The sequence below is a fragment of the Hylaeus volcanicus genome, chromosome 3 (genome assembly GCF_026283585.1).
Source record: "Hylaeus volcanicus isolate JK05 chromosome 3, UHH_iyHylVolc1.0_haploid, whole genome shotgun sequence".
Taxonomy (NCBI): Eukaryota; Metazoa; Arthropoda; class Insecta; order Hymenoptera; family Colletidae; genus Hylaeus; species Hylaeus volcanicus.
Genome location: NC_071978.1, coordinates 5,051,838 through 5,066,970, shown reverse-complemented (window position 1 = coordinate 5,066,970; position 15,133 = coordinate 5,051,838). Strand labels below are relative to the sequence as shown.

At 44.8% G+C, this 15,133-nt stretch overlaps 1 protein-coding gene across 4 annotated transcripts in view; it reads left to right on the top strand.

Moving 5' to 3' along the window:
- Positions 1-15,133, top strand: part of LOC128873978 (solute carrier organic anion transporter family member 74D) — a 113,690-nt gene that overhangs the window by 30,542 nt on the left and 68,015 nt on the right. Inside the window, exon 1 of one of the 4 annotated variants that reach the window (XM_054118101.1) lies at positions 10,289-11,407. The exons of the other annotated variants lie outside the window; for them this stretch is intronic. The gene's annotated coding sequence lies outside the window, so the exon portion shown is untranslated. Of the gene's footprint in view, positions 1-10,288; positions 11,408-15,133 lie in introns of those variants that run through there. 4 annotated transcript variants of the gene reach the window in all.

Below are 15,133 nucleotides of genomic sequence, written 5' to 3'. Positions count from 1 at the left end.
ACTCTTCAGTCAACTCGTATTTTCCTCTAGTGCTGTCTCTAGATTGGATTAGTTACCCATTTACTCCTCTTTTTTTTTCATTCCTCCAACACTTCTATTTACAGCTGAGCCCCTCCCTAGAGCTCCCTCGAATCGTCAAAGTTCATCTAGAAGTCGCTGTCGCGGCGAAAATCATTCTTTTAATTGGCAGGCGGTAGCACAAGATTCCAACATCTCACACAGCGTTTCCACGACACACGCGTGTTAGACAACGCGAATTGAAGCTGATCAGAGAGTTCACAGTGGCTCACGTGATGCCCTTCGAACGAATTGGATCGCGATCTCTGTCGTGGTGTCCTCTTTCTCCGCCACTGGTTCGATCAGCTTCGTTTGCTCCTCGATGAATAAGTTAATTGGGTTAATCCATATGTGGCATTAAACGTTACGCGACGGTTAATCACTTCCGCGTAGAGGGGTCAGTGCTCTTCCTCGTTCCACGGTATGGCCTCGCCGTTCTATTGTAGCGTTACGAGATTATACGGATGAAATACGTTTCATAAATTCTGTCTGCGCGCGAGCGTGAGACTGCCGCTGCCGCGCGTGTTAGATTGGATCTAATTTTCCAATAGACTACCGACGGTGTCGTGTTCGTTGATATCACGAAGCGTGTCGGGGATCGCTTCGTCACTTGGCCGGAATTCTCACTCTCGACCAGCCTCCCATAGATGATATCGGTGGTCCCCCCTCATTTACGCCCGCTAATGCCAGCGTTTGATTAACCCCCACAGCCACGAGAGCTCTCGCCACTTTAGACGATTCGAATAATAGCAGTTTTTGTGAAATGGTCGTGAAACTCCTCGAGGGACATCGTTCTGTAAATTCTCCTCCCCAAACATGACTTCGAGACCTCGACTACGCAAGACATTCGTATCTTATATTTAGCAAACGAATTCAAAACTATTCGAACGTTTCTTAATCTCTTTGTCTCGAGGAAAGTATTTCAAGTGTCTCGATTATCAATCTCGTTGAAAGGTCTAAGTTCGCGAGTGGAAATTTGAGGAATTTTTCTTCGTGCAATCTTTCTCAGCAATGGTTCTTTCTTCGACGAAACGGCGCAGAATATCGACGTGATTGTCCGAGCTGCGAACTAGAGGCGCGAAATGCATTTGCATTGATATCTGGGCCACAGTGTCTCGTTTCCCAATGAAGTCGTTGGGTCCGGTCGATCTGGCTGATGACGATTCAGCGTGATCGCACTTGCCGCGCAAATAACGCCAACGAGCCGATCGACGCGCTCCACGGTGGTCCAGAACGTTATTTTAGGACGCCCAAAACAGTCGAACCGGTTGCTTTTAAAACTGCTTCAAAAGTGGCATCACAGGTAGCCAAGAATCCATTGTGCAATAATAAATACATGGCTGAAAAATTCCAGTTGAAAATTCCATCTTTTCTAATATCAACGTTAATATGTTATAATCTAGTGAAACTAGGATTCTAGTTTTTTGGTTGGACTCTGAACGTTAAATGACCGCACACGTTTAAAGTTTGTCATTTTTGGAACACTGTGTACCTATTACAATAACTCCGTCGAAGAAAATTAATTTCCTACTATTTTCGTGAAAATGAATTTTGCACGTGACCTACGTTTCCTTTCGACATTGAAATTAAATTTTTGGATTTCTCTCCTTCCTGGATCATTCCGATCGTCGAAAATTATGCTTACTCGTTCCTGGATCGATGTGCACGCTCGAGACGCTTGATATCCAGTTCGAAGTTACGCAATGGATTTATCGATCGAGGCAATGAACGATTTATCGTAATTGACGTTAATTAACATCTTGATATAAGAGAGGCATTATCGACAAGATAGGTGTACGCGCATTAAATCGATGTTGATCTGTCAGCGTTTTAACGCGAACGCGGTGTCCCGCGTCAGGTATTTCTGTCGTCGTGATAAACAAACCAGAAACGCAATGAAAGCGCGAGTGTGTGCCTTGTCGTATTCAGAACAAATATTATAATTAATGTAAACCCTCGAGCATCGTTTATTTGATATAAACGTTATCCCTAATTTGGGCCATCATTGGTATTCATTTACTCGCGTCATGCACGACACCACTACACACCTGGTTGCTCTTTATTTATTCAAATCTCTTGTCCCATTTTTAGAGAGGAAGAGGAAACATTTTGGTTTGCAAGATGACGTATACGTCTTAATTATACGATGTCTCTGACAACTTATATATAGAAAATATGCGTAAAATGTACACAATATATGTCGAAAATATTCTATAATTATTATAATGACATTGTTATTTTATTTTGCATAAGTGCATATACCTTTCGGTTGATAACCAATAATAATATTGATGATCGTTGGCAACACCATCAACCTGATACATCAAAGTAAATGCCTTGCAAAAAAAACCTTGTCTCCAGAAAAAAACAAATTCGGTCCATACACGGTATCGTATACAGGGTATACAGGGAATTTCGAGAGTAGACTGGAATTTTAAACCAGCATTACCAGTTGGGAATCCCAGTCGATGCGAGCTAGTTTCTGCGGTTCTACCTCGCGCGATATCGCTTAAAATCGGATTACAAGCTTAATTATACTTTTTGCAATTTCGAGTGAACACGAGTAGGTTACATTCATCGCTGCGAGGTTGGTGATCGCTGATCTAGGGTTATCTTAGTGCTCGTTCGGCCGCGTGTAATGCGAATTACGCGTCGCGAACGATAAATGAATTCGTTTGAATCCGCGATAAGATGACGTAAGTAAGCGAAACGACGCGTTGTTAACGCATAGATAAGAATCTGAACTCCGTTATCGAAACGTTTTTCGTTGCGTTTGTATATTCTTAAACAAAACAAACCGAGTGGTCGTACCTGAAATAAATTCGGAACGGATACATTTCATTCTGAAATTTTATCTTTTTAACAAGTGATGACTTATTTACCAAAATAAACGCATGATTCTTTCCATTGGAAGGGGGTTCGCCAAGTTACATAACGGTACCAAAATTCGTAGGCGTTTAAATGTTTCTTTTTCCTTAATTTCTCAGACCATTTTTTTCTCGGATCCATTAGGTCATCTTTTATCGGGAGGAACTTTTTTGCAGCGAAGGTCAGACGAGCGTGTTCGGAATAGCGATCTCCGACTCTTATCGGCTTTCTTTTTTTAAACCGTCCCGACGACCGACTAAATTATCGGCGATCGTTCAAATTGGAGTGTTGCAGCGGCGCGATAAGCGGGCCCGTTACGTTGCGAAAGTCGGGCGTTGTTGCAAAACAACAGAAATCGTTGCAGAAGATACCAGCGGCGATACGTAAACACGACCGGGGTCCAAAGTATTTTCGCGCGCGTAAAAATAGTGATGGCTGGCGCATCGATGGCAGACGTGACGGGTCGTTTGATGCCGCGGACATAATTGGCCCTGTCGCGTGTGCTTAATCGTTTTCATTCGGGCCCAATGAAACGTTCGCCTAGGTCTACGATGTCGTTCCTATCGATAAACAAATTAATTGCCATCGATGCGCGCGCTTAGGCCAATCTAAATGGAGGGCGGCGGTAGCACCGTCCTTGCGATCCTCTCTACTTTGGCGTCGTTGTGACTCTTACGTTGAGGAATGATCTATAGATCGTTGGTCTGATATATAGCGAGCTAGAATATCGAAGAAATTAGAAACAATTTTAGGCGGACGTGAAACTTGACGTGCGAGAGTCTTTAGGTCCATAGATTGGGAATCTGATGTCTGTACTATAGGATATTCAAAATGGCGGGCACAATATGGCCGATCTATGCGTCACTAAAATTTCAGATTTGATATATAAAAGGTTCAGGGTACCAGGATTGAATAATTCAAGATGACGGGCTTAATTTAGCCCATAATAACTCCGTGCAACTTTCAATTTTGTGGAGAATTTCTGAAATGTTCAAAATTCAGAGTGAGGGGGATGAAGAAAAAAATGATGAACCTTCGACGAGTGCAATGAAGGCAAGTGGTCATCGAGACGGGGAACGGCGCTGCAGCCCACTGTGTAATATATGGGCCAGACAGCAATAATTGTTCGACGTTTCCTGGTATATTATACTGCGTGTAATTGATACAGAGGAGCCGCCGTTAATTCTCCTGTTGTTGTCGTGCTATCTTTAGTCAGAGCTTGCATCTTGGTCCTCGTTGAATATACTTTCACGAATTGTACGGGGGAACGAAACTCGCTCGAGTTCTAAATTTTCCAGTAACTGTGTTAAGTGACTCATTTATGATTCTAACCCAGACCTGAACCCTTTTGAAAATTAATTACAGTCAGTGTAAGAAGTATTCGTACAGCAATCAATTTAAAATAAAATTAATAAAAAAAGAAACGAGAGGCCAACATTAAAAGTTAATTGAAAACTTTAATTTACACAAAATTCTACTCTAAAAATATGTAGGAATGTTGGTTAATTATTTCTTCCCCTAAATTTTATTGATAAAATAACTACATAAAGTTTTATTTCGAATTGGTTCTGTACGAATACTTATCACACCGACTGTAATAACGTCCTCTATTCACGTTTCATCAGTTTTAAAAATATATAAAAACTTGATATCAAATGGTATAAGGTCTCCATTAGGCCTAGTTAGTTCCGGATTAGGTCTAGGTAGTCGAGTTCCTCTTTTCACGGTTGTTCGATTTCGAAATCTCGAAACAGTAGCGAGGATTGCTGCGCGAACGATCTCGTGGCCCTTTCACTCGTCGGAGAACGTTGGCTACCCTTACACACGAATATATCGATTCTTATAGAAGGTACATCAAGGTCACGTTATCCTGACGAAGGTCAATCTCCATTCGCCGCGGAATGCGGAGCGCGGCCCTTTCATTTATGTTAATGGGATTCAGGTGCAGGCTACCATTAAAAACGTGCTGGTCCGCCTTCCTCGAAGACCTAAATATTTGGAATTTTTCTCAACGGCGCATTATAATCGACTGCGATTGCACGTGTTCCGTCAAGTGACACGGGAACGGGCATTGAGACTTGCAGAAAGAGATTACCGAACAAGGATACATTCGTTTCATATATCCCATATCCGCTGCCATTCGTGCAGATCGAAGCGACGCGACGTTCAAATTGATGGAAATTTTGCACAGTTAATCCCACCATTTTATGGATCATCAAGAGACATTGAAATGTGAAGTATCGTTTCATACAGTAAATAGTATTTCTATTTCTAAATGTTCACTGCGACTGAAGATAGGATAGATTATTTATCGAAATGGATTTTTAAATCTCCACTTTGAAGTGCTTTATTTATCTTTGGTACATTCGTGGACTTCAAATATTATGGCTGAAGAGATCGTTACATTCAAATTCGATACAAATTTACCTTGCCAGATGGAAAAGTACCTATTTTATCTCACAATATCCAATTTCCACTAGAAAAAAACCGTAATTGTTGGAAGCGTAACGAGAAGCACGTTTGCTCGAGACTCTGGTCATTCGTTCTTCGGACTAGGATTCACTCGTGTTCCGTTCGTTGGTGTATAGAAGATTCTGACGACGGTGTTCGCATAACGGTACCGTCGGTTTCTTGGACGTTGCGTCGCGTCGCGACGCATACTACCTGCCCGTGAATCGGACTGAACCGTATGTGTCGACGAAAGGGACGTGTACAGGTCGCTCAATCACAGGTGACAACTCTTCTAGGGGGTGAATCTTCGGGTCAAAGTAAAGCGTAAAAAGCAATAAATAAATGACATAAAATCACATGAAAAACGATTGCATCTAAATATATTCTATCAAAACTTCAAATTTATGTTTCAAACCCCCATATCAAGACCATCTTAAATTCCAAGCACGTTAAGCCCGCGAACAGCAACCCTTGAATCCCAGCGCGAGTCACCCCTTGAATCTTTCATCTTTTTCTCCAAATACATCTACTATTCACAAATGTTCCCCTATATGCTTTAAACGAATCTCAAAGAAAAACAAATCGCCCACAAAAAAAAGTCACATAAAAATTTCCTTCATCTCTTCTGGTAAAGGAACGATTGTACAAAATACCTCCCTTGGGGCGCTCTAAAAAAAATTAGCGACGAACGAGGCCCGAACCACAATTTCACCGTTTCTGATTTTCGTTTTGCTTTGGTTTATACGATCACCCTTTGAAAGATCGCCCGCCTGCAGTTGAACATCCTGTATACACGGCGTGTGTTACGTCGACGCATGTTCTCTGCCGGCGTTACGTGCGCCGCGGTGCACGTATGCGTGTACGAGCGCATTTTGCCGCATGCGAGATGAGCTGAATGCCAATCGCCACGCGAACCCATCGCGCCTCGACGCAGACGGGAGGCTCGTAAAGTTATGTCCGTTTTATTGCGAATATTTTGACTCGAACGAGCACGCGGTCCGAGCATCTGCCATTAAATGTCGCTATTGTCTCCATCGATGAAGGTATCGTCGTCCCTTTCGTGCGAATTCCCCGAACGGCCATTCCTATTAGCGTGATACTCGTTTAGGCAATTAAAAAAATAATAATAATAACAACGATTACTCGCATAGCGAGCTGTGGTCATCGATAATAATATTAATACGAGGAGATTGGTTGAAGTTAATTACATGGCTTTTTGTTTTTACAACTATACGATTGTGGTCTCTCAGATTGCCACTATTGGTATAATAGAAAATAAAACTGACCCACAGTGGGGAGTCCCCTTTAAAAATGACTAGCAATCGGAGTGGCTGAAACGCGCAATATTTCTCTGGTAGTAAAAAGATATCAGACATTCCTTGAAAATTAAGAAACAGATTGATCCTGTTTATACGCACGCTGAACACTTAAATAACGCTTTCCATTTTGCGGTGTTCAACGCGTGCGAGCATTAACATTCCACAACGAAAGAATTTCGTGTACCGAAAACTCCGATTCGCATGGTTTATAATGAATCCATTCATACCGCTTGGCAAGTGCATAATATTTGCTGAGAGAGGAGCCTGCACTGACGATAAGGGATCGTTCACACCGTCAACGTGGAACAGAGGGAAGTTTTGTTGGTTGATAGTACCCAAAATTGTTGCAATGCTACGAAACGTCCTCGCGGTTCCCTTCATTTCGTCCATTATGAATTCTGTCTTTGAAAAAAAAAGAAATTTCGATAGAATTCTTAAATTTAATCAAGAAATTTTCATTTATCATATTCCGAGAAACGTTCTAATATAGAAAAGTAGTGCAAGGTTTCCTCAAAACGCTATCCGATAATTTCCACTGTTGCCTCTCGAGCTGATCAGGTATGAATGGTCCCTGAGATTCCAGTTAAGTGAACGTGTACTACAAGTATCGAAAAGATAATGCAGTTAAATCGCAGATCTCGTTCGCTTGATTAAAATCGCGTTGCCCCGTACCGCGTTAAACGTTTCTATTCACCGGTGGAGGTTGCGGTTTGATCGAAATCGATAAAAGTGCCAGTTGAATATTAGCATCGATCGCAGCACGCGATACCATCGACCGGATTGAAATCGAAATGAATCACAGCCGTTAAACGGACGATGATTAAAATTGCACAACCGAGGCGTGATTGATCGGAGATCAGAATAGCAGGCTGTGGCTCGCGACGTTCTGTTGCCTTTTCGGATACAAACTCCATTTTTATACACCTTTTCTTACTATTCATTTATTTTCTATGCCTACACGCCTGGTAGACCAATTCAGATACCATCGATACCACGAATCGTAGTTTTCGATTTTAATTAATTTTCGCCTCGTTTTGTCGGCGCAGGAAAGAGTCTCGTTGGTTCAGGGATTGCGTAAGGACCTTCGAGTGGAATCCAAAGGCGGATTCGCGCGGAACTTCCGGACACCGATGGTGGCCAACGAGTGTGGTTCCTGCGGTTTGAAAAACACCGCAAAGGACAATATCAGTGATTACAACCAAGTTGGCCGATTGAGAACACAAAACCAAATTGAATTCCATCGCCGTGCTATCGGAAGTAATTTGTTCGTACCTAGGAAATCACCCAACTCACCCGGACTTTCTAGGAGTTTCGTCACGACAGTACCTTTGCGCTTATCTCGTAAAAAAAAAACGATCGTTTTACCATCGACTTAAATATTCGCCAATCGTCACTGTCATCATAAAACGAAGGTAAATTTCCACAACGATTCCGACTACAAATTTCCCGCCACGATGGACGTCGAGTGGTTAGGATCAACAGTTTAGTGGACCTGCTCGTCCGACTGTTCGACATGTCAGGGTGCAGTGTTGGGCATTAATCGATTACAATTACAATAAATTGAGCAATCAATTGCGATTAATATCAATTGCACCTGAGGTACCACGTTTCAGATGGAATTATCATCAACTGTGATTAAAAAGTCAGGTTTCAATTGCGATTAACTTTAGTTGCAGTTTAAGAGACAGGTTTCGTTTGAAATTAACCTCAGTTACAACTTGAAAGGCGGAATTCAATTGCAATTAACGTCAATCGGGTTTCTTCGGTTCCAAGACTGTTGAACTGTTCACGAAGAGATGCGAACAGCGAAGGAGAATGATCCAGTTTATTTAATTTCGCGCTAGAATTTTATTTTTAACAGAGGTATACCTCGCGCGAACCCTAGTCAGCATCGATGCCACGATCGCCATTACGACAACACGCCGCTTTCACTCGAATTCTACAGTTTTTTGCGCCAAGTGCGTCAACTAGTCCCGTCGTTCCATTAACAGAGGACAAAACAGTTAGGGTAGCTCCAGCAGCTCCTTAGAAAAGAAGACACGATTGAAGAAGCGATGGTAGCGACCAGGATTCGGATCTCGCTGGGATGTCCAGTAAATTCAACGCGAAACATTTGATTGTATAATTCGGATTGCTATTTTCATCTACCGAGTAAGAGATCGATAGGTGGCCATTGTTTTATTCGTTGGTTTATTCATTTCTGGATGAATTGCCAAGAGCTGGCCAAGATGAGTAAACATAGAATCTGAAATAGATGTCGACTTCGTCATCTGAGATACGCGATCTTCATGGTTCTCCTAGGCACCATCAATCCTGAAGATTAACGCTTTCCTTTGATCGAGGATTTTAATAATGCAACACATCTAAAACAGATTTCTAAAAATCAACACATAGACATCATATGTTGTCTATAGTCAAGCAAGACACTGTCCTCCAACTTTGCCTAACATTTTTGATCCATGTCCAGAACCCTGAAGAGGTACCTGTAACCACAGCTGTATTTATAATTTTTCCTGATATAATTATTCTAATTATTCCTGAAGACTAACGCTTTCCTCGGATTTTAATAATACCTGAAGAGGAGGTACCTGTAACCACAGTTGTATTTCTAATTGGTAAGTTTGGATCCTGAAGAACTGGTTGGTCGTCTTGCTGAGAATAGCCTCTTGTAGCGATAGCCAGGCAACCAAATTCCCCTCCAACCCTAACCAGATCCAAGAGCCGACAAATGGACGTCAGAAAGTAGTCCAGAGAGTAGTTTATTGGATCACCTACTAGCGATTCGACCCTCAAACCTATAAAACATTCGAACAGTTTCCAAATCGACTACCTCAGGTTTGGTAGCGACGCAAAGTCGAGAGTGAGCCCTAAAACGCGCGCGCATCGGGGACTCATTCCCTTCGTCGAGATTCGTCTGGAACGCGGCAAAGGAAGGGGTGGGCAAAAGTAGGGTGAGAACTCCGATGGCAGAGGGGATGGCCCGGCCGTGTGGAACAGCAGTCTGGCCAGTTGATTACGATGCCGAAACGAGTGGCGGTCCATCTCTCCAACCAGTTTCGGACAGCGTCTTCGGGTACGAGCGAGGCCTATGCGTAGCCTCGCGGAGACTCAGACCTCTGGGACGGAGGAGAGAGACGTCGACCGACTAGATAGAGGAAGACGGTGGTAGCCCACGAAGAGGAGAGGTAAGCCCATGAGGAGAGTCAGGGAGCCAGCGCAAGAAGAGACGGAGGAGGCGACAGCCGAGCTAAAGTTTCGGTTTCGTTCGTTTCGCGCCTGCTCCGCGTCGAACGGGAGCCGAGAGTGAGCGTCGGAGCGAACGAGAGAGTGAAACCGAGAGACGGAGAAGGCCACTTGGAACAGAGGGAGACGCCGGGAACACGTAGAAGGAGAGACCTCCAGATAGGCAAAAGGGGAGATGGAGCGAGAAGGCGAAGCCTGATGTCTAACCGAGCTAGGGTGTAGGGGAAAGAGAGGTACAACTGGCGAGCGAGAGACAGAGCTAGACCGGTGGGGGTTAGAGCGAGAGGGGACGAGCAGAGACTTCACCGGCGCTCTGCTCCCAATAACGACTCTCGCCCTCGGTCAGTCGCGCGCGAACCGCGGAGCCGCGAGCATCTCTCCGTTTTCCTTTTGCTCAGCTCGGCGGGATTCCGGGCGTTTTGAGCCGCGTGCACGTGCGATCCTGGGGTCGAGAGCGCATGAGAAACGCTGATAGACGTGACTACGTCTTTACCTGAGCCAACCCCGACCCCGCTCTGAAACCGCTTCCTGAGAAAACGGGAGTCCTCGGAGTGCTGGTCGACCGTGGTAGAAGGTCCGAGGATACCATCGCCGCTGAATCGGTTGGAGCAGTTCAAATTCGATGCCGAGAAGTCCTCTTCCAGGGGACATGTTCCAGGAATTGGTGCTACCGCGTAGCTGAAAGTGCGATTAGGTCGAGGGGGATGCCTGGCTCCGTTTGCGAGCGTTCGAGGTGCTAAGGCCACGAGAGCCAGGTTTGCCAGATTCCGGGTGTCTGGGATGGGTTCGCGGTTAGGACACTTGGAGAACGCTGTGGTACCAGGGTAGGGAGCCGATCGTTGACGAGAATCGGGGTCGAACGAGCGGTTTTCGGGGTTATCTGTCGGTGGAATTGCGACGGTATCGACGCCGTAATCGCGTCGCGAGTGGTGCTCGCTGCATCCGTTGATACACGCGCGGCTGAGAGAAGAGCACGGAGCGGTCGAGTGACATCAATAAGCGGCACCGAGCGCGTGGTATATAAAAGTGCGAACTGGTGGAGCGACCGAGCGAGTTACCGGACGGCTCGAGGTTTGCCAGTGGCGCGCGGACCAAGAAGAAGAAGAAGACGGCCGCGGCGAAGAAGAAGACGAAGTAGAGAGAGCGAGAGCGAGAGCGCGCGCGAGAGAGAGAGAGAGAGAGAGAGAGAGAGAGAGAGAGAGAGAGAGAGGGCGCGCGCGCGCACCATAGAGGGCAAACGCTGTTGCTATTTTCGAGCCCGCCAAATATCTTGAGCGCACGGTGCTTGCGCGAGCTGCTGTCTCCGCTGGGCCTGGTGCGGCTCTTTCTTCGGCCGCGTCCACGTTCCACCAAAGCGCAGGCGACTCCGCGTCGATGACGCATGGCCCTGACCAAACAGGGAGAGAGAGAAAGACCGCGAAGGAGAAGCCAGCCAGCGGAAGAAGGAGCGAGAGAACGGCGTATGACAGGTACGTTTTCGAACCCTTGCCTTTTCGCGAAAGACCAACCGCGATCTCTTGACCTACGACGCGTCTCTCCCCCCACGACCTCGAGGTGACCATGAGACCAGACCCTGTGCGTGGATGCACGTCGACGTCCGACGGACGCGTTTCGATGAATCCTGCGCGGCGTTGCTTCTAGAGGCTGATCGGTTGTTTATGGAGGACGGTACAGGCTACTGTTAGCGCACTTGGCATCCTAGTTTTTGTTAGGCGCGAGGGTAGTTAGTTCGACTGGAAAGCAATTGTCGCGGAGCATCGTTTGAACTGCGAAAAGAAAAAGGTGGATCCATTACAACGTCGGAGATTAGCTACAGGTCTGTCAATCATCGCACAGCGTATTTCTGTAATACGCCGTATGCAAATGAGTCTACATTGTTTGCCCGCTTGTCGGAGATAAGAGCCAGAGCTGCGATACTTTTTACAATTCCCGCGACGATTTGTAGCCCTGCGCTGTTTGCTATGCGGGAAATTAGTAGACAGATATGTTTCAGTTGATTAGATGCTCGCGTTTGCTTGTAGGCAAGGTGAATGGAATTTGGAGCTTTCAGGAAAGGTTACTTCATCCTTGGGGAAGATTTCCTATCGCGTGAACCGATTACTGATAACCTAGTACGATGCTTTTTATAGAATTTCTCTGACATCTCGAACATCGTTAGGAGACGAACGTAAACAAATTTCACTAGGAAGAAGTGGTCGGTAACAAATCAGTATCAATAATGCATCTCGTGCAACAGGTGAGAAACAGCACGCGTGAAATTCGCCACCATTTGCCATCGGTTCGTCCACCTTTGCATACTGATGCATCTGAGTCACGTTCACGCAAAGTTGCAAGTTAGGACGAGCTGCTCCGAGGCGGGTCATCGCGTTGCTCGCCGCCAGCCAGGAGGAGACCAGGTACCGTTATGCATCTCTGTAAGGGATTCATCGAGCAAACGTGAAATTTGAAATGGACCGATGAATATTCAGATCTCGACGTTGTCGTTCATGCATTGCTCATCGAAAAGTGTCCTATCGCTTAGATAGGTATGCGGGATGCTGGGTAAGGTGTTCGATAAACTTCATGTACATCTTCACCAGGTCATTCCGGCCGAAAAATGTTACATACATCATAGGTCTACTTCGTTTCGTTAGTCAGCTGCATTGGTTACTAAGTATTTCCGTATCGAGAGATCGGTATAACTGCCTAACGAAACGGAATAGACCTGATACATATAGGACATTTTTTGGTCAGAATGACCTGGTGCAGACGTACGTGAAGCTGAACGCCTCATCCGACATTCGTTATATCTTCTTCAGGCCTGATGGTGCGATAATGTCCGGTAGAACCACGTACCACCTGGTTCCATTATTATATCATAGGGTTAAAATTGATCAGCTGTGCTCAAGTCTTCTAGGTCTAATGTTGTTATACTAGGCAAGAAGTCAAGCTTCTTTGTGCAGCTGGTCAAAGAAAAATATGACTTCCCGCTATCGTTTGTTTTTCTTCCCCCAACATTTTCGTTGTTTCTTCGACCTCTTTCCCTCGTCAGTGTCGTTCTTCATGGGCTTTTCAACCCCTTTGCAATCTTTCCACCGTTTGACTTTCCCTTTCCCAGAGTTTCTGTTTGTTTTTTCCCCTGGAAATGCAGGGTTGTTGCCAGATGATCTGTACCCAGACTCCTGGAACAGTTCGCAGCCCTTCTTTTCCTCCCCTGAATGTCGAATCGATGCGTCAATTAACCGTCTCGAAGGCAGAAACTTCTTCAGTCTCCTCTCGTTGTTCTAGCTTAAGATTGTTCTAGTTTAGGTTTCATTCACAACGTGTAGCCAATTTACACAGTGGTTCATCTTTCGCTCGAAATGTTTACTTCCGGTAGACAACAATTTAGCCCATCCCTGGTCCATGTGACACGAAGAAAAAATAAACGACTCGCGAAGTTGTAATGATCCCAAAAGCCTGGTCATTGTTTGACGAGTCCTTGGCGCAGCTGGGAAGCCGAAGATGAGTCTGGCCGATTCCACGCGATCATTGATCGTTAACTTTTTTCGTGCGTCGATGATCAAAGCCGCGCGACGCGTTGGCCGGCGCGTAAATCGACTTTAAATCGCAATAAACTGTGCAAAAACTGCGCGGCGGATTTGCCTCGACGCGCGCACACTTTCGACCCGCCCGGATGAGAAAAAGAACGAGAAAAGAAACTTGAAAAACCGATCCTCTTCGTCCCACTTCGACTTCACCGCGGCCTTCTCGGTGTTTACTATCGATTTCGACTTTGGTTTCCCGCTTCTCAGAAATCCATGGTCGCCACTTTGTATTTCGCTCGTGATATTACGATACCGATAGGGGCCGTAGACGTGATGATTTATTGCACGAGTTGCAGCGACAATCGTGTGCCGACATACTGCTGTTTAATATGACCACGTGTGACAGGCTGTACAATTAACGTTCGGACAGTCGTGTCGATAAGAGTTGAATAAATTATCCCAAGAAAAATCGATACGTTCGTGGCTCGAGACGATTAATCTTGTTTTCAATTTCGAAGATAATTCAAGGGCACTTTGCAGTTGTAGGATTATTTTGAATCACCCTGTACCGAAAGAATTGCAGTTGTACTTGCCTTTGGACACCAATTTTAAACGACACTGTACATTTCTAGACCATCTCATCAGGAAGATTTAATAAGTAAATCATATCGAACCCTCGCATTTTTAGTAAGAAAGAACAACAACTAATTATGCCTGTGGCCCTTAATTCAGAACAACCCTGTATACTGATTTAATTTTTTTCTCCATCACCTCATAAAGCTACTGTGATACGCATTATGGTGACGCTTCTTCAAAAGAAACGCAGCGTATCTTACTCTTGAACACCAACTTTGAACGGGCTTGTACGTCAGCCGCTAGTGACGGTACGAGAAAAGTGGCATGCGTAATAATAAACGCAAAACGCCTGCATTAATCACGCGGCACCGGTGATCGTAGGTCGCGTAGAGGCTCGATGCTTTTTTTCCCACTATCCGATCATCAATCCGACCGATGCGGACGGCGAGTTTTTTTTATATTTTTTTTTTTTTTTTTATTGAATTTCAAGACCGCCCGTGATCGATGATCGCCAAACGACTACGCGTAAACATCATCGTGCAGTTAGCGGTGACCGTCATTATTACACTGTCACTGCCGGTCGCAGCGATTTGCATAGTCACGCGACCTAGGACACGGGAATTTCGATTGTTGCGAGCCGCACGAATCGACTTATACTTTCGCTCGATATTTCTGCCGGTGCAGTGCAAACTAACTTCAAAGTTGTGGTTTTTATTTGGAATTATTCGGAATATTTCTTGTGTCTTTGATTGAATAGAATATGCAACAGTACAGTTTGCAAGCGTGAAATATGCAATTGGCGTGTGCATTTTTTAGAAGTTGCAGATTGGAGGCAATTTTATGGAATTTAACTAGATTATAATCTGTCTAAGGCTAAAATTTCTTCTCTAAGGCAAAAGCTAAAATTTCTTGTGTCTTTGATTGGATGGAATATGCGACAGTACAGTTTGCAAGCGTGAAATATGCAATTGGCGTGTGCGTTTCTTAAAAGTTGCAGATTGGAGGCAATTTTATGGGATTTTATTAGATTATAATCTGTCTAAGGCTAAAAGGTCTTCTCTAAGGCTAAAGCTAAAATTTCTTGTGTCTTTGATTGAATGGAATATTTGACAG